The sequence below is a fragment of the Panthera leo genome, chromosome C2 (genome assembly GCF_018350215.1).
Source record: "Panthera leo isolate Ple1 chromosome C2, P.leo_Ple1_pat1.1, whole genome shotgun sequence".
NCBI classification, from domain to species: Eukaryota; Metazoa; Chordata; class Mammalia; order Carnivora; family Felidae; genus Panthera; species Panthera leo.
In genome coordinates this window covers 44,420,242-44,446,486 of record NC_056687.1, presented here as the reverse complement: position 1 = coordinate 44,446,486, position 26,245 = coordinate 44,420,242, and the positions used below count along the sequence as shown (strand labels likewise).

Genomic DNA, 26,245 nt, shown 5'->3' with positions numbered 1-26,245 from the left:
CATTACTGGGACCCTCTTGATGTGGTGTTAAAATGAGAGAGGGGAAATGTTCTACATAATTATGATTATATTATCTCAGTCTTTTGCAATCCCTGTGTTTCTTGGCTATTGCCTTCGCTGTGGTTGGTAGAACATTTTTTTTTGCTCTTCTCGTTTAGGTGAGACGATAAGCTTAAAGAGGATAGGGTGTATGGAATTCTCTTCTCTCTATGTGGATAAGGTTCTGTTAAAGTCTCTTTGGAGTATAGGACTTTTAAGGGAGAGTGCTCTTGGAGATTTTCTTTAATTTTTAAATTTTTCAATGATTAGCATTTACTTCTTCCTTCCACAGCCAGGAAGAGTTCATTCTCAGATCTTTACAGTGATAGCTTGGTGGGGAATTTGGAAGTAAAACCCATGGAAGTTGAAGGACTCCCTATTCTGCAGTCCCCGGGTTTTTCTCACTCTCATGGTACTCCACACTTAGCTTCTGGTAAGTCATTAAAATTACCATTTAACTGTTCCTCTTCATTTATTTCCCAAGATGATCCAGTTTCGGATAAATTGATCTCAGTTGTGATTGTCTATATTGCCTTTGTTTTCAGATTTCAGATTTGCTTTTGCAAGCTCAGTTCTTTGATAAATCCAAATAATGTTGATTTTCAGTTTGTTCATCTTTTTCTTCTTGTAAGGATGGGCGTGACCACTTCAAGTTACTTACCTGTCAGCGGTTCTATTATTTTCTTATAATCTGAAAAACTTTAAGTTCTTGCAGTTAAAATTTACCTTTGATGACTTTTCTAAGCATTCATTTTTCTGAAACCATCTGTATTTCACTTTCAATTTGAAAAGTATTTTTGCTAGATATAGCATTTTAGTTGCATTTTAATACTTTTCCTTTACTATGTACTTTACTGATGTTCCATTTTCATGTGTCTAATTTCTGATAAAGATTTTTCTAATTTTTTTTTGTTATTTGTATATAATACATCTCTTTACTCTGTATTCTGGCTGCTATTTATTTATTTATTTATTTATTTAAGTGGTGCTCAGCAATTGGATTTTGATGTACTCTAGTGCAGTTTTTTGTTTGTCCTGCTTGGGTTTTGTTGACATTCTTGGATGTGTAGGTCTAAAATTTACCTTGACATGGAAAATTTGTGAGAATTTTTCAAAGAAATGTTTTCTATCCACATTTATCTCCTTTTACTACTCCAAATACGTATATGTTAGGTGACTTAATACCGTTCTGCGGGCCACTGAGACTGCTATGTCTTCAAGGTTACTGATCTTTTATTCTGTAATATGTAGCTGTTACTGGTGGGAGAGTCTATGTTGTGTGAATGGAGGTCTGGCCCTTGGATTCCCTCCCAAGAGAAGATTTATATGGGGATCTGCACTCAGAATAAAGATAGCCAGAGGAAAAGTAGCAAGCACAAAGCAGTTTATTAAAGAGAAAGTACATTCTGAAGATGGGATAGAAGGTAGGTTCCCTGGGGTGAAACTGACTCCTAGGTTGTTTGGTGATTGGATATTATGGGATCTCTCTGGGCTGGGAAGAGCTGTTACATACAGCAAGGTGGTCTCTAATGGAGGCTGCCTCCAATCATTTTGGGGACTCTTCCCACAGCATGGGTGGGGGAGTTTTTCATCCTACAATGTTTGTACCAGAACCATCATGGCAGCCTTTCTCTGTGGTAGGCTGCGATGCAAATAACTGCAATGCAAATGCATTTTAATGAGTCTAAAGGTTACCCAGGGACAGAGGAGGAAGAGAAGAGTGCTTGCTCTGCACCTGTGGCTCTTGATCTGTCACTCTCAAGGTCTTGGAAGGCACAAGGTCAGAACGCTGTACTCCTGGTCTTTTAATGTGTAGCTTATTTATCACCATCCTTCCCTCCAGCCCATGTGTCTATCATTCCCCTTCAAGGACTTGGGACTCTGCCTCAGGGCATTCCTTCCACTGTTCATGTCTAGCTTCTACCTAACATAACCTGTTTTTAAGTCAACCAGTAATTTTTTTTAATGTTATATTTTTTTAGGTATAAAATCTACATGGTTCCTTTTATATCTTTTATTTCTTTCCACATTAAGTTCTGTTTTCCTTAAGAATTTTGAGGTTTTACCCTGCTTTAAAGTCCTTTTCTACTAATTAATTCTATCATCTCTTCCACTATTGAATTTGTTTCAATGGTTGATTTTCTCTTGGTTATGGGCCATCTTTTTTAATTTCTTTACACATCTAGTAATTTTTTATTTCATCCTGGCGTTGTAAATATTAGGCATTTTGGTTTCTGGATTCTTTATTTATTTATTTTTTTTAAATCCCACTTTAATGAGTGTTGAAGTTTGTTTTGGGAGGCATGCAGGTTACTTGCATATCTGCTTGATTCATTTGGGACTTATAGATTTTGTAGAGAAGATTCATTTGGGACTTGTAGGTTTTGTAGAGAAGGGTTATTTCAGGGTCTCTATTATGTTTAACCCTTTAGGTATCTCTAGTGAATGTTTTGAGTTGTCCATGGAGTTTCTTTAGTGGCAACACAAACATTTTATAAGTATGAGCTCTAAAATAGTTCAGTTTAGGGTTACCTGGGTGGCTCAGTCAGTTAAACATCTGACTTCAGCTCAGGTCATGATCTTGTGGTTCATGAGTTCAAGCCCCACGTCAGGCTCTGTGCTAACAGCTTGGAGCCTGGAGTCTGCTTTGTATTCTGTGTCTCCCTCTCTGCCCCTCCCATGCTCATGTTATGTCTCTCTCCGTCTCTCAATAATAAATAAATAAATGTTAAAAAATAATTTAAAAAATAAAATAAAATAATTCAGTTTGCAGATCTGGTTAGTTCTTTGACTGATCTTGTGAACTTTTACGCTATGAATTTGCACTGTAGATTCAACCGTGAAATCAAGGGGACCCTAAGCAATTTTCTGACACTCTTTTCCTGCATTATTCCCTACTCTATGTTATTCTCTCCCACCAATTCCAGCTGCTCAGTTATTCCAAACTGGGTTTCCATCTCTTCGAATCAGAGGGTTCACTGCATACTGCTTAGTATTGCCCTCCCTGGTCTTCATTCTAGAAAATGACTCCAGCCAGAAAACATGGACAGATGTATGTTTCTGTCATTTATTTCCCTGTTCTCCTGGATCACAGCTCTCTGTCATCCATTCTTGGAAAAATTCTGTTTCATGTATTTTGCTGTTTTCCAGTTGTTACAGTAAGAGAGAAAGTCTGGTAACATTTATTCCAACATGGCTGGCAAAAAAGATCCTGATAAGTATTTTCTTAACAATTTATAACTAAAATTTTCAAACATATAGAAAATTTAGAATTTTATAGTTAACATTTACATACTCATCATCTAGATTCTATCATTCATATTTTTTTCGCACATCTATTCATATATTCATCCTGGTATTCATCCATTGATATATTTTATTTTGATGTACTTTAAAAGAAATTGCAGACATTTATACACTTCCTGCTACATACTTCAACAATGTATACCATTAATTAGGATTCTGTATTGGTTTACAGATTTATTATATGCAGGTTTGTATATACAATGAAATGGGCAAATCTTAAGTATATATTAATTGAGCTTTGATAAATACATACATGTATGTATTTGATCCCCATGTTGATATAGAATATTGCCATCAACTTAGGGAACTTATTTACTCTTTCCCAGTTAATTCCCAGCCCTATCCTCCCAGAGGTCATCACTGTTTTTGTTTTTTTCATCATAGAATAGTTTAGCATGTTCTGGAATTCAAGTAAATAGAATTGTATTTCATGAATTATTGTGAGAATTTTTCACTCAGCATAGTGATTTTTTTGAGATTTATCTATGCTCTTGCATGTATTTTTAGTTTATTCCTTTTATTATATAGTATTATTCCATTGTGTTAATACACAATAGTTGTTTATGCATTCTATTACTGATAGACATTTGGTTTGTTTCCAGTCCTTGGCTATTGTAAGTAAAGCTGATATGAAAAATTTTGTGCAGTTAATCCTAAGGACATATATTTGTATTCCTCCTTCACAAACCTAGAATTCAAATTGCTAGGTAATGGGTGTGTGTTCAGTGTATGTTAGTTTTATAAGAAACTGCCTGAACTTTATTCAAGTATTTCCATCATTTTACATTATCACCAAAAATGGATGATATTTTCTATTACTCCACTTCTTGCCTGTGTTTGGTAAAATCATACTTCAAATTGTATTTTGTGTTGAAGAGATGCAAATCCATTTTGTAATAACTGAGGCATCTGAAATTTGTGGGAAAGAATAACAGAGAAGAAATAATGTAGAAAAAGAGTTTCAGAAAATTGCTTGGGGAACCTTTGATTTAGTATTGAATCTAAAGTGCAAATTCATATGGGGAAAAGTCACAAGCTATTTATGAAGAGGTAAATTTTGTAGTGATATCTTATTATGGTTCTAATTTGAATTTCCATGATGACTTAATCATATTAAGCATTTTTTCAACCCGTTTTTGAACATTTTTGTATTTTTTGTGAATTCAAAATTCATAAAATTTTCAAAATTTTGCCCTTTTTATTACTGAGTTTCAAGAGTTGATAAGCAGGTGTTTTTAAATTTGACAATATCCAATTTATCAACTTTTCTTTTATAGTTCTTGCTTTCTATGATCTAATATTTGTTTCATTTTCTTAAGTCAAAAGATATTTTGTTTTCTTTTATAAGCTCATGGTTTTAGCTTTTTGCATAGATATAGATCATCTTAAATTGAATTTGATATAAGATGTGAGGAATATGTCAAAGTTAAATTTTTTCAAATGAACATTCAGCTATTCTGGCATCTTTTTAAGAAAAACTTCCCTTGGTAGGGAGCTAAGATGTTGGCATAATAGGAAGACCCTAGGCTCATCTTATCCCTGGCAAACAACTAAATAACTATCAAATCATTGTGAATACCCAAGAAATCGACCTGAGGACTGACAGAACAAACTTCACAACTACAGGGAGAGAAGAGGCCACATCTAGGAGGTAGGAACTTTGGAGATGTGGTTTGGGGGAGAAATGGATCATGGGTACTGCCGAGGGTAGGAATCCCTGGTGACAGTGAAAGGTGAGAGAGTAGCACATAGAGTTATCACACAGGGATAGCACTTCCCCAAAGCCATTGGCCGGGAAAATAAGAATATCTTATTTTCATGAGTTTTTGCAACCAATGGGGCTTGGAGACTGATGTTTTAAATGTCAGTGGGCTTGGTGGGGATAGAGCTCTGAGGCACTGCCTTATTTCTGGATAGAAGACAGGGAAGCAACCTGGGGGCAGATGGTGCAATCTGAAGAATGCCTAAGGTTTACAGGGGAGAGATTGTTCACCCTTTTCAGAGAACATCTGTGTGAGGTAGTATTCCCCCAGATTCCTTTCTGGGGATAAGAGAGCCAGTGGGCACCATTTCCTTCCCCTGCTCCTTAACCTTGACACAGAGATACCTGTTGAGGATGGCTAACCTGAACACTGGCCATTTAGCCTGCTTCCTCCTGGTCCCATGTCCCTGCTCTCTGATGGGACTGCCCTTACTTGTCAAACCTGCATCCATCCCAGTGCTGCAAGACCCTCCCCCAAAACACCAGCACAAGTCTTTACCACATCACATCTCTAAAGTTTAGAGTTTTAAAAATCAGTAGTCTTGGCTGGGATACAGCTGAAAGTGCACAGTGCTGCTTCTGGCAGGCAAGCAACCTGGAAATAGACAGCATGAAAACAGCAATCTGAAAAACACCTGGGATGAATTGGGGAGGGGGAGATTGTTCGCTCTTCTGGGAGTTCTTCCCTGAGAGCTGCAAGCATGGAGACCCCTCTCTGGGGATAAAGGAGCTGGCTGGTGTCATTTCCCTCCCCTGCCCCTCAGCATAAACCAGCTTCAGTAAACAGCACAGTGCCAACACTGGCTACCCACCTTGCTTACACCAAGTCATGCTCTGCTGGTACTGCTTATCTCAGGCAAGTATGCCTGAGACTCAGCACTGTGCACCCCTTCCCCAAAACACCAGAACCCCCCCCCCCCCACACACACACACCACATGTCCTAACAAGAGAGTTCTTCAGTGCTTCAGTTCTAGTGGAAGTAGCATCATTTCTCATTTAACAATAACAGGCTTCTCTAACAGAGAAAAAGACAGAGACTTAGACAAAATGCCGAGACAGAGGAATTCATCCCAAGTAAAACAACCATAAAAGTTCATGGCCAAGGATATAATTGAAACACATATAAGTAATATGCTTGATGGAGAATTTAAAGCAACAATCATAAAGATACTCACTGGGCTTGAGAAAAGAATGGAAGACTTCAGGGAGATTCTTATCACTGTGGTAAAAGAGTTAAAAATTAGAAATGAAAAATGCAATAATTGAGATTCAAAACAGTTGGATGTAATGAACACAAGGATGGAAGAAGGAGAGGAATTAATAAGTGATATAGAGGTTAAAATAATGGAAATAATGAATCTGAACAAAAGAGAGAGAAAAATTATGGATCATGAAAATAGATTTAGAGAGCTCAGTGACTCCATCAGATGTAATAACATTCCTATCATAAGATTCCCAGAAGAAGAAGAAGGAGAGAAAAGAGGGAAGAATATTTATTTGAGGAAATAATAGCTGGAAACTTCCCTAATCTGGGGAAGGAAACAGACATCCAAATCCAGGAAACATAGAGAACTCCCATCAAAATCAACAAAAGTAGGCAAAACCAAGACATCCTGTAACTGAATTTGGAAAATATAGCAATAAAGAAAAAATCTTAAAAGCAGCAAGACAAAAAAGTCCCTAACTTACAAGGGAAACCAATAAGGTTAGCACAGATCTCTCCACAGAAACTTGGCAAACCACAGGGAGTGGCATGATATAATCAATGCACTGAATGGGAAAAATCTGAAGCCAAGAATACTCTATCCAGCAAGGCTATCATTCAGATTAAAAGGAGAGATAAAAAGTTTCCCAGACAAACAAAAACTAAAGGAGTTTGTGGCCGCGAAACAAGCCCTGCAAGAAATATTAAAGGGGACTCTTTGAGTGGAAAGTAAAGACCAAAAGTGACAAAGGCTAGAAAATCTCCAGAAACAATGACAAAACAAGGAATACAATGGCACTGAATACATATCTATCAATAATTACTCTGAATGTAAATGGAATAAATGCTCCAATCAAAAGATACTGGGTGTCAGAATGGATTAAAAAAAAAAGACTCATCTATATGTTGCATACAAGGGACTCATTGTAGATCTAAAGATACGTGCAGATTGAAAGTGAGGAGATGGAGAAACTTTTATCATGAAAATAGATGTGAAAAGAAAGCCAGAGTAGTCATACTTATATCAGACAAACTAGATTTTAAACCAAAAACTATAACAAGAGATGAAGAAGGGTACTATATCATGATAAAGGGGACAATCCAACAAGACAATTTAACAATTGTACATATTAATGTCCCCAATATGGAACCCCAAAATAAGGAAAACAGTAACAAATCTAAAGGAACTCACTGATAATAATACAACAAAGGTAGGGAACTTTAATACCCCACTTATAACAATGGATAGATCATCTAAGTAGAAAACTGACAAGGAGACAATGGCTTTGAATGATACACTGGACCAGTTGGAGTTAATAGCTATATTTAGAACATTTCATCCTAAAGCAGCAGAATAAACATGATTTTCAAGTGCACATGGGACATTCTCCAGAATGGAGGTCATAAAACAGGCCTCAACAAGTACAAAAAGACTGAGATCATACCATGCATATTTTCTAACACAGTGCCATGAAACTGGCAACCACAAGGAAAAATCCGGAAAAACCACAAATATATGGAGGGTAAACAACATGCTACTAAAGAATGAATGGGTCAACCAGGAAATCAAAGAAAAAAATAAAAAACACATAGAAACAAATGAAAATGAAAACACAATGTCCCAAAACCTTTGGGATGCAGAAAAACAGCAGTCATAAGACAGAATTATATGGCAATATAGGCCTACCTCAAAAGCAAGAAAAATCTCAAATAAACAAGCAAACCTTACACCTAAAGGAATTAGAAAAAGAACAACAAAAGAAGCCTAAAGTCAGGAGAAGAAGGGAAATAATAAATATTAGAGCACAAATAAATGATACAGAAACTAAAAAATAGTAGAACACATCAATGGAACTAGGAGCTGTTTCTTTGAAAAAAAAATATTAAAATTGACAACCCCCTAGTCAGACTTACAAAAAGAAAGTAAAAAGGACCCAAATAAATAAAATCACAAGTTAGAGAAGAGAAATAACAACCAACACCACAGAAATGAAATATTATGAAAAACTGTATGCCAACAAATTGGACAACCTAGAAGAAATAGATAAATTCCTAGAAACATATAAGCTACCAAAACTGAAACAGGAAGAAATTGAAAGGTTGAACAGACCAATAACCAGCAAAGAAATTTAATCAGTAATCAAAAACCTCCCGGTAAACAAAAGTCCAGGACAAGATGGCTTCACAGGGGAATTCTACCATTTAAAGAAGAGTTAATACCTATTCTTCTCAAGATGTTCCAAAAAATAGAAATGGAAGGAAAATGTCCACATTTAGTCTCTGAAGCCAGCATTACCCTGATACCAAAACCAACGACTCCAGTAAAAAAGAGAACTACAGGCCAATATCCCTAATGAACATGGATGCAAAAATTCTCAATAAAATACTAGCAAACTGAATCCAATAGTACATTAAGAGAATCATTCAGCATGATCAAATGAGATTTATTCTTGGGTTGCAGGGGTGGTTCAATATTCATAAATCCATCAACATGATATACCACATTAACAAAAGAGTGATAAGAACCATATGATCCTCTCAATACATGCAGAAAAAAACATTTGACAAAGTACAACATCCATTCATGATAAAAACCCTCAACAAAGTAGTGTTAGAGGGAACATACCTCAATATAATAAAGTCCCTATATAAAAACCCACAGCTAATATCATGCTAAATTGGGAGAAAGGAATAAGAGAGGGATGTCCACTCTCATCACTGTTATTTAACATAGTACTGGAAGTCTTAGTATCAACTATCAGACAACAAAAAGAAATAAAGGGCATCCAAACTGGCAAGGGAGAAGTCAACCTTTCACTATTTGCAGACCTCATGATACTCTGTATACAAAATTGAAAGAACTCCAAAAACTGCTAGAACGAATACACTAACCCAGTAAAGTCACAGGATATAAAATCAATGTACAGAAATCTGTTGTGTTTCTATATACCAATAATGAAGCAGCAGAAAGAGAAATCAAGGAATTTATTCCATTTGCAATTGTAAAAACTGGAAGATATCTAGGAATAAACCTAACCAAGGAGATAAAAGTTCTGTGTTCAGAAAACACAGAAGACTTATGAAAGAAATTGAAGAGGACACAAAGAAATGGAAAAACATTCTATGCTCATGGTTTGGAAACACAAGTATTATTAAAATGTCTATATTATCCAAAGCAATTTACACATTTAATGCAATGCTTATCAAAATACCAACAGCATTTTTCACAGATCTAGAACAATCCATCATAAAATTTGTATGGAACCATAAAAAACAAAAAACAAAAAACAAAAAAAACAACAAAAAACTCTGAATAGCCAAAGCAATCTTAAAAAAGAAAAGCAAGGCTGGAGGCATCACAATTCTGGATTTCAAGTTATATTACAAAGCTGTAGTGATGGAGACAGTATGGTACTGGCACAAAAACAGCCACACAGATCAATGGAGCAGAATAGAAAACCAATAAATGAATGCATACCTACATGGTCAATCTCCGACAAAGCAGAAATGAATACCTAATGGTAAAAAGATGGTCTTTTCAACAATTGGTGTTGGGAAAACTGGACAGCAACATGCAGAATAATGAAACTGGACCACTTTCTGACGCCAGCCACAAAAATAAATTCAAAATGGATGGAATTCCTAAATGTGGGTCAGGAAACCATCAAAATACCACAGAAGAACATACGGAGTAACCTCTTTGACATTGGCCATAGCAACTTCTTACTAGACCACGTCTTCAGAGGCAAGGAAACAAAAGCAAACATGAAGTATTAGGACTTCATCAAGATAAAAAATTTTTGCACAGTAAAGGAAACAATCAACAAAACCAAAAGGCAAACTTTGGAATGGGAGAAGGTATTTGCACATGATATATCCGATAAAGGGTTATTACCCAAAATGTATAAAGACCTTATAAAACTCAACACCCTGAAAATGAATAATCCAGTTAGAAAATGGGCAGAAGACATGAATAGACACTTTTCCAAAGAAGACATGTAGATGACCAACAGACACATCAAAAGATGCTCAACCTCACTGATCATCAGGGAAATACAAATCAAAACTATAATGAGATATTATACCTGTCAGAAAGGCTAAAATTAACAACACAGGAAACAAGCATTGAGTAGGATACAGTGTTGGTAGAAATGAAAAGTGGTATAGCCACTCTGGAAAACAGTATGGAGATTTCTCAAAAATTTAGAGACTATAGACAATAGACAATAGAAGTACCCTGTGACCCAGCAATTGTACTAGTAGTTATTTAACCAAAGGATACAGAAGTATTGATTTGAAGGGATTCATGTACTCTGATGTTTATAGCATCATTATCTACAATAGCCAAATTATTGAAATATCCCAAATGTCCATCAACTTATGAATGGATGAAAAATATGTGATGATATATATACTCAGCCATAAAAAATAATGAAATATTGGTATTTGCAACAATGTGGACAGATCTAGAGAGTATTATGCTAAGCAAAATCAAAGAAAGACAAATATGATATTCCACATATCATATGTGAAATTTAAGAAACAAAACAAATGAACATAGGAGAAAAAAGAAGACAGGCAAACCAAGAAATAGACTTTTAAGAATGGAGAGCAAACTGATTGTTACTAGAGTGTAGGTGGCCGGGGGCATGGGTTAAATAGGTGTTGGGGATTAAAGAGGGCACTTATTGTGATCCACACTGGGTGTTGTATTTAAGTGATGACTCTATAAATTCTATACTTGAAAGTAATATTGCATTGTCTGTCAACTAGTTGGAATTTAAATACAAACTTGGAATAAAAAACAGAAGCAGCAAAGAAAAAAGAAAGAAAGAAAACAAATACCTTATCATTTCCCGTTGGATAATATTAAAACTTTGTTTCAAATAAAATAATTGTATAAGTCTGGATCTAGTTCTGGATTCTTTATCTATTGATCCTTCATCCAGTAGCACACTGTCTTCATTACAGTAGCTTTGTATTATGTCTTTAAGATAATATTAAAACTTTGTTTCAAATAAAATAATTGTGTAAGTCTGGATCTAGTTCTGGATTCTTCATCTATTGATCCTTCATTCAGTAGCACACTGTCTTCATTACAGTAGCTTTGTATTATGTCTTTAAGACAGGTAATGTAAGACTTCCAAATTTGTTCTTTTTCAAGAATGCTATTTATATTGTATGTTTTTTGCATTCCATTTACATTTTAGATTAAAATTTGAAATTTAAAAAATAAATACTGATGACATGATTTTGGGAATTGCTTTTAATATATAGAGAAATTTGCAGAGAATTGACAGCTTAAAAATATTGAAATTTCCAATTTATAAACATGTATATCCTTGCTTTTTTTAGATCTTTAATTTCTGTTAGTAATATTTTGTAGTTCAGTGTGGATCTTGCTCATATTTAAAAACTTGAATTCCGAATTACTTTGGTTTTGTTGCTATTGTATATGAGTTCTAAAAAATATTCATCCTGGGGCACCTGGGTGGCTCAGTCGGTTAAGTGCCTGACTTCAGTTCAGGTCATGATCTTATGATCTGTGAGTTTGAGCACCGCGTTAGCACAGAGCCTGGAGCCTGCTTTAGATTCTGTGTCTCCCTGTCTCTCTGCCCTTCCCCTGCTAGTGCTTTGTCTCTCTATCTCTATCAAAAATAAATAAACGTTAAAAAAACCTTTTTTAAAAAAAATTTCATCATACAGTTTTTGTTGCTAGTACAGAGAAATGCAGTAGATTTATGTATTTTTACTTTGTATACTGCATTTTTTCTAAATTCACTTAGTACTTCTATGTATATGCATGAGATTAATGCATACAAATGGCCACTAAAATCATGTACAAGAATGTTCACAGCAGCATACTTTTGTAATAGCCAAAGATGAAACCATCCAAATGTTCATCTACAGAAGAATAATTATATAGTCAATGAGATATGCTATAACAATAAACAAAAATGAACTACTACATACAAAATTATATTGGGATAAGCCTCCCAAATAAATTGTTGAGTGAAAGTACCTAGACACAAATTTTATTTATATAAAATTCAAAAGCAGATAAAACAAATCTATCTGATTTTAGAAGTCAGAATATGACTAAGCTTTCAACAGGAAGGAGGGAGGTAATTGGAAGGTTTATGTGAGAAACTTCTGAAATTTGGGAATGGTCTATTTTCTATCATGTTTGGAGGTTAACTGGGTATATGACTATTGTCATAATTCATGTATGTGTATACTTGCTATTTGTGTATTTTTATGGGATATATTTTAATACAAAAGTTTATTTAAAATTTTTTCCTACTTATTCATGTATAGATTTTATAAACCAAAGTATTATAATTCAGTATTGTTTCGGGGAAACTTATTGATGGAGAGTAAAACCGTAGTGAGGGAAAGATGAATGACTGTAATAACAACCATTGAACCAAAAGGTTTAACAATACTCTAAAAATGGGGAAGGTGGATTCACCTTACAATTATTCAAACCATTTCTTATTTAATATATTTTTGCATATGGAAATAAAATTCATTGTTTATTGGATCACTAATAAACTTCTGGGTAATTTGTATTCTTTAAATAATTCACACTTTTCTAATAAAAAAAATTCACCAATGGGGAACATTTATAAAAAATAATTGGGCTGGATACATGAACAACTGTGGAGAAAAGAAATGTAGCCTCTTTGATTTTCTACTTTCTTTTACATCTTTTGTAAAGCCATTTAATCCTGAGCCTGATGATTGGGTAGAATAGACAGGTAACTGCCTTAGGTGACTATATATAAAGGTTTCTAAAACATCAAGGGGATGGATTACAATCCAGTGCCATTTAACTGTAGGTTTTAAAAGTAATTCTTTATATAAGGAGCAAAAAGAAAATTGAAAATGCTTAAGCTGCAATAAATACATACACATCTATACACATACACACACAAATGGGAATAATCAGGTATTACAGAAAAGTGTGAAATGTTTTACTAATATTTTCTCATGACATTGTCTATGAATTAATTAGGAGTTAACTGTTAAATTTATTTATGAATATAGTTTTTATTTATACATGTTACGTTCTTTTCATTCTTACAGTATTGAATACATTCAGTATAATATTAAAAAATAATTAAAGAATATCTGTTTCAAAATAAACCTGATTATTAGCCTGCCCATGGCACCTACCTACAGACTTCCATATCATACTTTTTAGACTGTTTGATGTATATTCTCTCCAGGTACTTGGCTCTGGGCATAGCATGCAGAAGAATGAAATGGGGTACTTACTAGCCTCAAAACCATAAATAACTTTTCAAGCTTGTGATATTAGCTGCACCTTTGCTTAGAGAGTTATTGTTATTGCCTGAACAAGAAATAAACTTCTCTTAACAGTATTGTTTATAATTAAGATCCAGAGACATCAGAGAGTTTGGTGAAGGTGTCAGCTTAGAAGAACATAAGGGGATTATCATCTCCAGCAGAGGATAACAAACAGACCACATGGAAGTGATAATGCTAGCAACAGCCCCTGATCCTATAGGATCTGTCAAGCAGATTCTAAGGCAAACTTGGGAACCATATAAGAACTGTGGATATTGGACCATTAGCAGCCATTTTGGAGCGATATTACAAAGCCTGGCTCATAAGTATAAACAATGCATTCATTTTTACCACATTAAAGCCAACATCCTTGCTAATAGAAGAGAACTGTACAGATCTGAAAACTGCTGATACAGGTGTGCATAAGGTGACACAGGTCACAGAGATGACATACTAAATTTGAAGAGAATCAAAGCAGAGACCGAGCTCTGAAGTGTTACCAGGGTTTTATGGATTCAAATTGTAGGTAATGAAGGGAGGGTGACATCCTCAAAAGTACAAACGTGAGCATTCCAGGAATTTGAATTTGGGGGTTCTTTCCAGAGTGCTAAATCGAGGTGCGTCATGAAGAAAGTCCCCTTATTGGTAACTCACATACTCAATTAAATTTTTTTTTACGTCTTTATTTATTTTTGAGACAGAGAGAGACAGAGCATAAGCAGGGGAGGGGCAGAGAGAGAGGGAGACACAAAATCTGAAGCAGGTTCCAGGCTCTGAGCTGTCAGCACAGAGCCTGACACGGGGCTCAGAATCACAGACTGTGAGATCATGACCTGAGCTGAAGATGGACGCTTAACCAACTGAGCCGCCCAGGCACCCCCCACATACTCAATTTTATATGATGCCACCCTTATTCCAGAAGCCTCATGATTCACTCCTAGGCATATGCTCTTGGTTCCTGTTGGTACCTAAAAGCCAGAACCTATGGCTTGCAGTGTTTATAATACCCCTCCTTCCATACTAGTCTCAGTTCTTCCCCAGTGAGTCCATGCTAGTGGGCAGGAGGACAGGTAGGAGAAGATCCTCCTACCTCTCTCATTTGAAGTTTTACAGTAATCTTCAACAAGGGAGAGAGCTTTTTCCTAATGAGAAGGGTTTGGCCATTTCTCTATTCTAGAAGACTCATGAAAATCTCAAGAGCATCTACCCAGATATTCCAATCCCAAGGTTCCTACTTTCTTATCAGGGTCCTGCTATTGGACACTTGCCAAAACTGTGATTTCAAAATTTTCTGTATTTCTGCTACTTTGAGGATTGGGTCCTGATCCTGGTCCACACGTTAGCTGCCTCCAGGCTATATTCTATGAAGTTTACTTTAAATTCTTCCACAGCAGCCCACACTTTCATTTAATTGTTTAAACTGATAACTTTCTCTTTTCAAAGCTTTGGTAGTACTCCATAATAAGCACCACTTTAGCAATCATTGACTATCATTTGCCCTATACCTCTGAAATGACAGAGATAAGCCAGTTCATCTTCTCCCACTCACCCTAGTTCATCACAGATAAAAATCTTAGCAATTGCCTGCTAGGGGATGTTAATAAACATCAATATCTAACTATGCAGTGAGGGGATTCTCGTTGTTCACTAGCAGGCGAGAGAACAAACTCCAGAATCCCTAGAGTCTTCTTATAGCCATTCCTGGTACCTAAAACTGTCTTAGAATGGGTTCCCTAGAAGCAGAGGCTGAGACAAAGATTGGGAACATATGATTTAGCAAGGATTTACTCTTAGGAAAAAAGGTTTACTCTTAGGAGAAAGAAGGATGACACAGTGAAGATGTATGCAAGGATGTGGTCTCAGCTGAAGTCTAAATTGCATGAATTGGAAGACAAAGTTGATCCCATTTTCGGGCAAGTGGACTGGGATTTTGTGTCCGCCTTTAGTCAGTCCTTGGCTGTAGGCTACCCCTGGGTGGGCAAAACCAATCAGATGATGCAGGTTCTATTTTGCCCAAGACAACTTTCCAAAGAGGGAGGAATCTATGAGGCATTAGCCATCAACACTCACAACAGCTGGGGAATGGGTGTATTGGCTCAGAAAATGTGACTGGTAACTTTGCTACAAGTGAGTTATGGCAAGAGTGAAGAGCTGGATTTTGAAATTGATATACAGTTTCAAATTTGCAATCTACCTAGTAATTGATATTTTATTTTATCAGAAAGGGATAGAGGGGTGCCTGGGTGGCTCAGTCGGTTGAGCGTCCGACTTCAGCTCAGGTAATGATCTCACGGTCTGTGAGTTTGAGCCCTGCCTTGGGCTCTGTTCTGACAGTTCAGAGCCTGGAACCTGCTTCAGATTCTGTGTCTCCCTCTCTCTCTGCCCTTCCCCCGCTCATGCTCTGTCTCTCTCTCTCTCTGTCAAAAATAAACAAACATTAAAAAAAAAAAGGGATAGAAATATTTATACTGGATATGTTTTATTGCCTGTCAACTCAGAATTGACCAGTGAAACATATTTTAAAATGATATTATATAGTAATTTTTTCCTCTTTTTAAAAAATGTTTATTTGCTTTTGAGAGAGAGAGAGAGTGAGCAGGAGAAGGGCAGAGAGAGAGGGAGACACAGAATCTGAAGCAGACTCCAGGCTCTGAGCTGTCAGCACAGAGCCAGGCTCCAAGCTTGAACTCACAAACCAGAATATCATGATGTAGGCCGAAGTTAGACATTTAACAACTGAGTCACCCAGGCACCCCACCCTTCTTTGTATAATCCAAGGTTTTTATTATCTATATTATAATTAACAAAGAGAATATTTAATTCCAGTAAGTGCATAAAAAATTGGTAATATTGAAATCATCTTGAAATTGTCTACTTTAGGTACAAAACTAAATAGTCTACATAATGAAAAAAAATTTGCATGGATGCTAAGAAATACTCTTTTAAAAGATTTTTTAAATGTTTATTTTTTGAGAGAGAGAGAGAGAGAGAGGAGAACCAGTGGGGGAGGGGCAGAGAGGGAAGGAGACACAGAATCTGAAGCAGGCTCCAGGCTTCAAGCTGTCAACACAGAGCCCAATGCAGGGCTTGAACTCACGAACCACAAGATCATGACCTAAACCGAAGTCGGGTGCTTAACCAACTGAACCACCCAGGTGCCCCAGAAATATTCTTGATTATAATTTCATATTTATATAATTATTGTTAATGATCTTATTTGAAAATAATATTACCTTATTTCTAAGGTTTATGTTAAGATAAACTACCTATAAAAATAACATAAATGAAGTTAAATATAAATTCTTTGGAAAATCTTCTAGAATAACTAATAAAGAAGCAGTGTAGAGGCTGGACTTCTATAAACTCTTCAGTCGGACTCAGCTGTCTATAAGCAGGAGTCCCTACTAACAGCCTCTGTCAGTATCCTGATGGATTTCCCTTGGTTTTATTTGTAATGAGAGACTGACAAGATACTCGATTGTGAATGAAGGTCCTTCTCCGCTGGATTTATCAAGTAGGCACTCGTTACCAAAATCACACCACTCATTATTTCATCCATACAGTGTTTGCTGATTTGTGTTCCCAGAGCAATTTCTAACAATGAAAGAAAGCCCATGAAATGCTGATAAAAATGTACAATCTTTCAACCACTGTCACATTTTTCCTCTCATTTGATTTTTGCAACTGCAGGATGAGGTTGGCAGGGCATACCATATCTGGATTTTTGGTTTGTTTTATGTTTTTTGTGTGTCTTACTGTTTTTCCTGAAAAAAAAAAATAGACATTAAAACATATCCAAGGCAATATAGAAAGGAAGTGTTAGATCCAAAACCAAGCTCTAGCCCATTTCCTGCGATCTCCAAAGTCTTTTAGCATTTCTAGTGGTACATTGTTTTCTCTCTGTAGATAACAAAGCATTTTACAAATATATTTGTAAAAAAATACATAGCGGTATTTTCATTTTATTAATGAAATATATCAGCCACATAATCCTAGAAACTTAAGAACACTTACAAAGTTAATCAGGCCCCATGTGATACTTCTCTGTATGTGGGAATGACAATTTTGTTAATTGTTGCCTTTTCAATTGTTAGCAGCAGGACTTAGGCTTGGCTGAGGATTTTAGCAATGGAATAATAGCCCAATAATGGCCCAAATTCAAGAAGCAAGCTAAAGAGTATGGCAGTACAGTTCAAAATACCTTCCCGACAGGAAACAGTTTAACATGTTTGCTGTGTTCAGTTTACTGTGCAGCGCTGTTTTGTCAGCTGCTTAGCTTAAAGATGGCCCATGTGCTTCTCTCCTCCCCTCTAATGAGGAGTCAGCAGGGGCAAAGATCAAGTTCCTTTCCTGATGTGGAAACATGGCATTCCGCAGAGTGGACAGGGACTCCAATCAAACAATAGATGTCAAGAGCATCAGCCTTACAGAACAACTGCCTACCTCCTGCCCTCCTCAGATCCCAACCTCTTCACCTCCAGTTTACTCCACCTTCCTGTTCAATTTGATCCTCAGGAATGATTCCAACAGTGGGACGGACAATAAACAGCAAGCGTTCAAGAAAAAAGGGAAAATGAGACAATGAAATATTTTTCCTGCCCTTTGAGAAATCTGTATGCTCGTGGAGGTGTTATATTTATTTGGCTAGTGTACCACAAGGCAGAAAAGGGAAATCTGAAGGGGTTAACACCAGCTTCATTATGTGGCAGCTGGTTTGTATCTGAGGCTTTGTGCTCATGCCAGTCTCTGGCCTAGGTAATTTATAATAGCCTCAAGTTCCAATATAAAAAGCACATAGCTGCGGGGAGACATGTCAGCTTCCCTTACATAGTCTGTCATTTCCTTGGAAACATAATAATTAAGATGTCTGGTATAACTGCTTCTGCCAGGAATATTTTTAGATTTCAGCCCATTTCAAGAAATTCTGAATTCAAGGAGGGAATTATTAAATACTGCATGACAAACTAAGGCAAGGACTCTTACAGGTTTGTTCTGTCAAAAGGAACAGATACTTCATCTAAATCTCTTGACAGTAAGTAGAGGGATACCTAGACTTGAATTAAAAATAAAAGAATTGGCATCAGTTTGATTAGAGCAAAAATCACTTCAGAGATGGGAGAGAAATATTCACTCTTAATCAAAAGCAGTTGTTCAGTCTAAAAGACTGATACAGTTTTAAAGGTAGAATGACACCATCCCCCATCCTTAAATTAATGCAGCTGCTTCTTCTGATTACTCACATTATTCATAAACAAGCTACTTATCATAGTATGGGGGCACTACTGAGGATGCTACTCAGGATCCATTTGCTTGCAACTATCAGAAGAGGCAGTGCATGGCATTTGTATGGTGAATTAACTTCCTGGAGATAGGGTAAAACTGTCTACTGCATTAAAACAATTTAGCTTGCAATATGTTTAACTCATAGATGAATACCATTAGTTAAAAGGAAGATTTGAATTCAGTAGGTTAAAATAATTTAAAAGAGGGTCTGGAAAGTACTCTTTAACAGAGAATGCAATTTTTCTGAACTCTTTTAGGTTTTGTTAATAATAGCTCCTATTATAGATGAGGCAAAGATATACATTCAGTTCAATTACAACAAACATCCAATAGGTATATGATAACAAAGGTTGTATTACATTTTTATGATGAATATTAAGAGAAAGAGTGAAGAGGTATTTATGTTCCACTAATGTTTGTTTAGAACCCACTATGTTCCAGATAATGTGCTAGGTGGCTACCCTCACATACACTATCTGGTTGAATCCTCTCAACCGTCTACTGAAGGGTCCATTCTGTCCCCATTTTCAAGTAAGGAAGCTGAATCTCATCATAGTTATTAAAATGCAAATCTGTGACTTTTCTCTACCACTGTTAGTCAATGACTCTGTTTTTAAACTACATTTCTTTAAAAACCTGAGGTCTAGGTGCGCCTGAGTGGTTCAGTTGGTTAAGTCTCCATCTCTTGATTTCAGCTCAAGTCATGATCTCACAGTGATGAGATCAAGCCCCAAATAGGGCTTCATGCTGGGCGTGGAGCCTGCTTAATGTTCTCTCTCTCTTCATCAAAACAAATAAGCTAAAACCCTTATATCTATTAGTTTTCATAGACCACCATTAAAAATAGCATGGTGAAATCTTTCTTTCTTCAAAAATAAACATTAAAAATTATAGCTCTATCAGATATTTACCATAAGTCATTGCACAGAAGGGTCCTCTGAGAATGATATAATTCATTTTGAGGAGCCGTTTAAGTTACAGTAATACTAGGTTAAATAGACTGACTCCACTTCAAAATATTACTTAAAGGCTTATGTAGATTTTGCCAACACAAATCAAGGAAGTAGAACCTTAATGATGCAACATTTATTTTCCTTATCTTACTGTGTTTCTTCACTGTACTCGTCACCTCTCTATCTCTAGCTCTACTTCTATTGCTCTGTTTCTATCTGTATACCTCCCCGTATATGTATCCATCCTTCTGTCTGCCTATCTATATTTGCTATTCCTCCCTCCACTTTACTAAAATGTGAGTAGCAGCTTGAGAGCGGAGAATTATCTGTTTGGTTCACTGGTAAGCCAGTAACTCAATAAATAGTAAGCTCAATAAATATTTGTTGGATGAAGAAATGGTGAATTTATTGACATTAAAATAGAAATGTCTGATTTACAGGTGTAGTGGGTTGAATAGTGTCCTCCTAAAATTCATGCTTACCTAGAACCTTAGAATGTGACCTCATCTGGACATTAAATCATCCTGGATTTAGGGTGACTTTATTTATTTTTTTAACATTTATTATTTTTAAGAGAGAAAACATGAGTGGGAGAGGGGCAGAGAAAGAGGGAGACACAGATTTGGAAGCAGATTCCAGGCTCTGAGCTGTCAGCACTGAACCCAACGTGGGGCTCAAACCCAGGAACCGTGAGATCATGACCTGAAGTCGGACACTTAACTGGTTGGGTCACCCACGTGCCCCTAGAGTCACATTAAATGCAATGACCTGTGTCCTTATAAGAAAGGAAAAGACATGGATACACGAGGAAGAAGGCTGTGTGAGGACAGAAGCAGAGATTGGAGTGGTGCTGCCACAGACTAAGGAATTTCCCGGGGCTCCTACAAGCTCAAGCGGCAAGGAACGTTCTTCCTTGGAAGCTTCAGAGGGAGCATGGCCCCCTGCTGACACCTGATTTCAGACTTCTAGGACCCAGAGAAAATAAAATTCTGAGTTTTAAGCCAGCCAGTTTGTGATACTATGCTATGGGAAGCCCTAGGAAACTAATACAGCAGGAAAGTTTTTTTTGTGTTTCAGCATGTGACCAACTTGGAGTATGAGAAGAATTTACCAGAACCCACTCTTCCCAAAGAATTAAGCAAGACATGTGAGATGCAGAGGTGAATAAAAATTAAGTGGTATCTGAGGAATTTACAGTTCCTATCTCCATGGGAGATCGGAAAAGCACATAGACAATTGCAAATCACACAAAATAAGCAAGTTTGCTAAATGATATTGAAGCAATAAAGTCAGGAGATGTGAAAAAATCAATATTTTATTGGTTGTGAGAATCTGAAATAAAAATTGATTCCTCTTTAATATATATTCTGGTTGTTCTTATCTTAAAATAAGACAGTATGGCTACTATGAGTACAGACACACTTGTTTTGTATGTGAGTGTGTGTGTGTGTGTGTGTGTGTGTGTGTGTAAACATACATATGCCATATATATGCATACATGTATATGCATATATATGCCACGTGTATATTGTATTTGTCAGTTGCCTGTTATATTTGCATTTATGTGTATGTATATGCACACACACATAGCCATACATGTGTAATAAATATATGTATATATAGACAGAAACAGATTACTGGAATGCCTGACCTAAACTAGAGTTTTAAAGTGGACGGTTGTTTCTTTGTTCTGACTCACTTTTTAATTTTCCTAATTTTTAATTATTCTGTTTTGGTATGAATGATTTACTTCCACATCCCCAACTAGATTAATCACTTGCTGATATGTGAACCGAAGAGTGTTCAGTGCCTCTTTCTCTAACTTGTAACAATCAGTCCTAAAAGAGTGGCACACACACACACACAACCATTCTTTTCTATTCACCGTTTTGAATTTCTTTTTTTAAATTTTTTTTAACATTTACTTATTATTGAGAGACAGAGAGAGACAGAGCATGAGCATAGGAGGGGAAGAGAGAGGGGGAGACACAGAATCTGAAGCAGGCTCCAGGCTCTGAGCTGTCAGCACAGAGCCTGATGCAGGGCTCAAACTCACAAACCTCGAGATCATGACCTGAGCTGAGGTCAGATGCTTAACCAGCTGAGCCACCCAGGCGCCCCACTATTTTGAATTTCTAAGTTCTACTGAGCAAACCTGCACAGAGCACCAAGCACACTTGTCAGCTGCACCTTTTTGCAGTTTTTGGCAGGTCCCTGTGCCGAGGTTGCGTCTAGAGGGTGCTTGCTTGACTTTTATGGCCTTCAGCAGGGAGGTTATCATATTCTGGCTTGACTGCTGCCTTGGAGATTATTTTCTAAAACACCTGTCTTTTCTGGTGTTTTACCTCTCCCTATCAACTGTAATAAACTTCCTGTCATTGGGCCTGTGTTTAAATTGTTACAGTCTTATGTGGCTTCTTTGAACAAATGTATATCATCCCCTTGCACGGAAGGACACGGGCATGCTCCATCTGAATAGGTGAAAGCAGGTAGCCCCATTTCCCAAGGTTAAATCCCTCAGGGATTATCCTTATTAAAGTCTTTTCATTCTTTTGTCAAAGATGATGTCAAAGGTACAGTTAACATGAAAGGTAGGCACTGAATGAGGATGAAGAAACAATTAAGTGGAATCAGAATGTTTCCCTTTTTGGTGTTGAGAATGCAATTCTGATGAGGATCCTTAGTTCTTTGGTCCAATTCACAGTATTTTTCATATAGAAAACAAATAAGTGCCTCTTAGACTATATATCAGATCACCAAAATAGTGCTTGGAATGGTAGTCTATCAGTATTTCCAAACAGGTAAAAATTAAAGTTATTTAGTTTTTTTTAATGTTTATTTATTTTTGAGAGAGACAGAGTGTGAGCGGGGAGGGGCAGAGAGAGAGACACAGAATGTGGAGTAGGCTCTAGGCTCTGAGTTGTCAGCACAAAGCCCAGTGCAGGGCTCGAACTCGGGAATGGCGAGAGCATGACCTGAAGTCCACCCGAAGTCGGACGCTTAACCGACTCAGCCACCCAGGCGCCTCCCAAATTAAAGTTATTTTTAAATCAATACTGCTAACGCTAGGACCCAATGTTTAGATGTCCTGCCATCTTCACTATATCAAACTGAAACCTACCACGGTGCTAATTATTTACATTTAAACTTGCTTTTGGAGCTAGTGATTCTGGGAAGAAAATCCTTAAAACTTTTATTAGAGGCTCTTAAGTTAATGAGGCCTTGAATTACAGTATTTGATATTGTTGTGTGCTTGTGTTTGGGGGTATAATTTTAACTTACAGCTACAATATAAACTCTGGTTTAATTATAATTTATTAAATTATTTCTATGGGGGCATCATGTCTTGGTTTCATGGATTCACTTATATAATTCCTTGACGGCCACTGGCCCAGTACAAAATCAATACTTTTGTATATTCCCTCACTCTGTTCCTAGCTGTACTCACAATTCCCTTTTGGATCACGTTTTACTTCCTTTCTACAAGTTCAAATCATGACCCCCATTTACAAACTGACTTAACTGTCATTCTTTTTTGATATTCTTTTGATTATAAAGTTAAGCACATTTTCTATCTTTTTAAAGATAGAAATACTTGACAATACTTGAAATACTTGAAATACTTGACAAAACCCAGATTTTTAATCCACAATAATAAAGTCATTTTAAGGAACTATCTGTATAATGGTTTCACTCCCTAATTATTAAACTAAGATAGGACTGACCAACTGTTTAACTGGTATTCCTATACCTACATGCTATGCCTGTAAAGATATAGTATAATGTTCATATCTGGAATATTAGTGTGCATATTTGAGAAAATACTATTGCTGAAGAGAGCTATTTCAAATTTTCATTGCAAAAATTTTGAAATGTGTGGCCAATTTATAATCAAATTTGTCCTAAGTGGCAAAAATATCACTAATCCTTTTTATTGGGAAGCACCTAGGTCACATGCTCTGCATTATTATGCCTCACTGCTCTCAAACTCTTTGCTTACACTTTTTAGCTTAGACCGTACAGTGGATTGCAAATGTCTACATTTCTGCCATTCCCCAGTCTGTGAATAGCATAAGGGCAACATCTGATTTATTTATTTCAGAGTCCTTCGTAACTGGCACAGCTGTAGAGTTCAACTAGACAACCCTTGCATTTTATGAGGATGTTTGAGTTTAAAGAGGTTAAGTGATTTGCCTCAGAAAATAAAACTGTCTCTTGACAACAAGCTAGACCTTTGCTTTTTTTCTAAACCAAACATTGATAACAAAGACATTGACAGAAGACTATGAATGATTTTCCACTTATGGAAGTGGATCTTTTGCCTATGGTAGACAACATCACTCAACAATATTTAATAAAATTTGTATTTGGCACTATAATATCCACACTGTGGATTGTGCATAGTAAATTACTCTTTCAACAATCACTGTATTCTAATTGAGCTCACCTTGCCTTCAATTGTTGTGTTAGAAGAGGAACTGATTAATTTTAATTATACAATATAAATGTATTTCTAAATATCAGTATGAACCTAAGTTTTCCTCCTTGAATCTCAGCCATGTTGAATAAAGCTGCATTCTAGTTCTGAATGGGTGAATTATCATTTGATAGTTTTTTTTTTTGAAACATTGACGAGAAGGAATAGTATTCTGCTGCCTATCTGAGATGTTTAAATTTGATTAATACATGGTTATTTCATGAAAAAGTTTCAGTTTAGACAATTCTACAGGCCATGAATATTTTTTTTCTTTCCCAACTGGCAGCATCCAGTTCAGAATGTACTTCTTCTGTGATTTAGCTATACAATCTTTGATGCTATGCTTAGTTTTATTCAGTTGTACTTCCTTGGTCCTCACCCAGAAGGAAGTATAGAGGTGGATAAATTTCAAGTTGCAAAGTGTGGGCATGACTGTTCCCCAAGGCCTTCTGTACTAATTTTTTATAAGGACTCCAGCACTGTTGAAAAGATCATAGGAGTAATAGAACATGTTAGAATTCAGTTTACTTTATAACCCACCTCTTGTCTACTTACTTAGATCTGTAAGGATGGTATTACATGCCATTAACAGAAGTGCTTTTTTTTTTTCCGTTTTAACATTACCATTTTCATAATCTCATTCTTTTTAGTCCCTTATGACACTCTCTGGAACTGGAAGATGGACTATCTGCTATGGTTGGTGTCTCTTGTTCTGTTCTTCCCCCTCTGACTTTCACAAAATGAGTGGATATGCTGATTAACTCCCTTCAAAGAGACATCACACATTGTCATTAAAATCTCATCAATGAAGTAGTTTTCAGAATTGCATTTGTTTCCTATGATTTGCCCATGGGGCTTTTCAGTAAAAGGAAGATTTCCCATTTTAAGAGATTGTAAAATTGTCTCAAGCTTCAACTCCTTGATGACTTTAATCTAAAAAAAGGTCACTACTACCCTATTATAATAAGGTTGCTGAGAAGGACCAAGAGAAAACAAAATTTGCAATGGAATCTTTGGCCATAAATATATTCGTAAAGGTTTATTACTTCAGTTGAAAACTCAGGGTATTACTATTTCAGCTGTGCTAATAACAACAGCAGTCTGAGCTAGTGTAGATCCATGTTCACACGGTCAGCACCTATGTGGCAAGACATGAGCTTTGTAGCTTTTCCAAGAATTGCCAAATGGCAATGACAACAATAAAATAAAGACATATTTCTAACAAAAACCAAGGCTATGATCATGTCTAGTAGGAAAGTTACCAGGAAATTTCATTGGGACCAAACATAGCTTCTAATGATTATATTCCTTAGAAAGAGCCATATTTTGACATTACAAATGTTGCAAAATAAAATAAGTTTATCTATATTCTCAAGGATAAGAGGATAAATTCTGAAATAAAATTAAATAATATAATCTGATTAGAAGGAATGCATAAACAGAAGTTAATGCACCCTTCCTCATTTACCTTAGATTCCTATGAAATTGGGGAACTCAGAAGTTAAGCCTGTTTTATCAATATGATTCTGGCTACAAATTTGAAAGATCTTTGGTGTGGTCAAGATGGCATACTGTGGGATAAGTTCTGATCCTTGGATTTTAAGCAGGTTATGTTAGGAAAAGTAAAGTCTTTCATCATATTTCCTACACACTTGTGCTAATCGGTACTTTAAAATTCTAGTATATTAGCCATAATTAAATGTCTGTCTTTACTATACATTGCAGGACAAATTGTTATCTTGATGTGTATTCTTTTAGAAAATTAAATGTTAATTACATCATTATGCCTTAAAAAAACACAACAACACACAACCCTTGTATTACGTTCAGTTGCAAACGTTGAATATGGATTTGGGTTTCCTCTTCCTAACATTTGTATTTCTCACAAGATGCTATCATGTAAGCC

At 36.2% G+C, this 26,245-nt stretch overlaps 1 long non-coding RNA gene across 1 annotated transcript; it reads left to right on the top strand.

The window, feature by feature from the left end:
• Positions 1–337: 337 nt before the first annotated feature.
• On the top strand, positions 338–21,168 carry LOC122229903. The gene is made up of 2 exons (XR_006207178.1): positions 338–472; positions 20,940–21,168. It is a non-coding gene; the product is annotated as an uncharacterized LOC122229903 (long non-coding RNA).
• Positions 21,169–26,245: the final 5,077 nt, after the last annotated feature.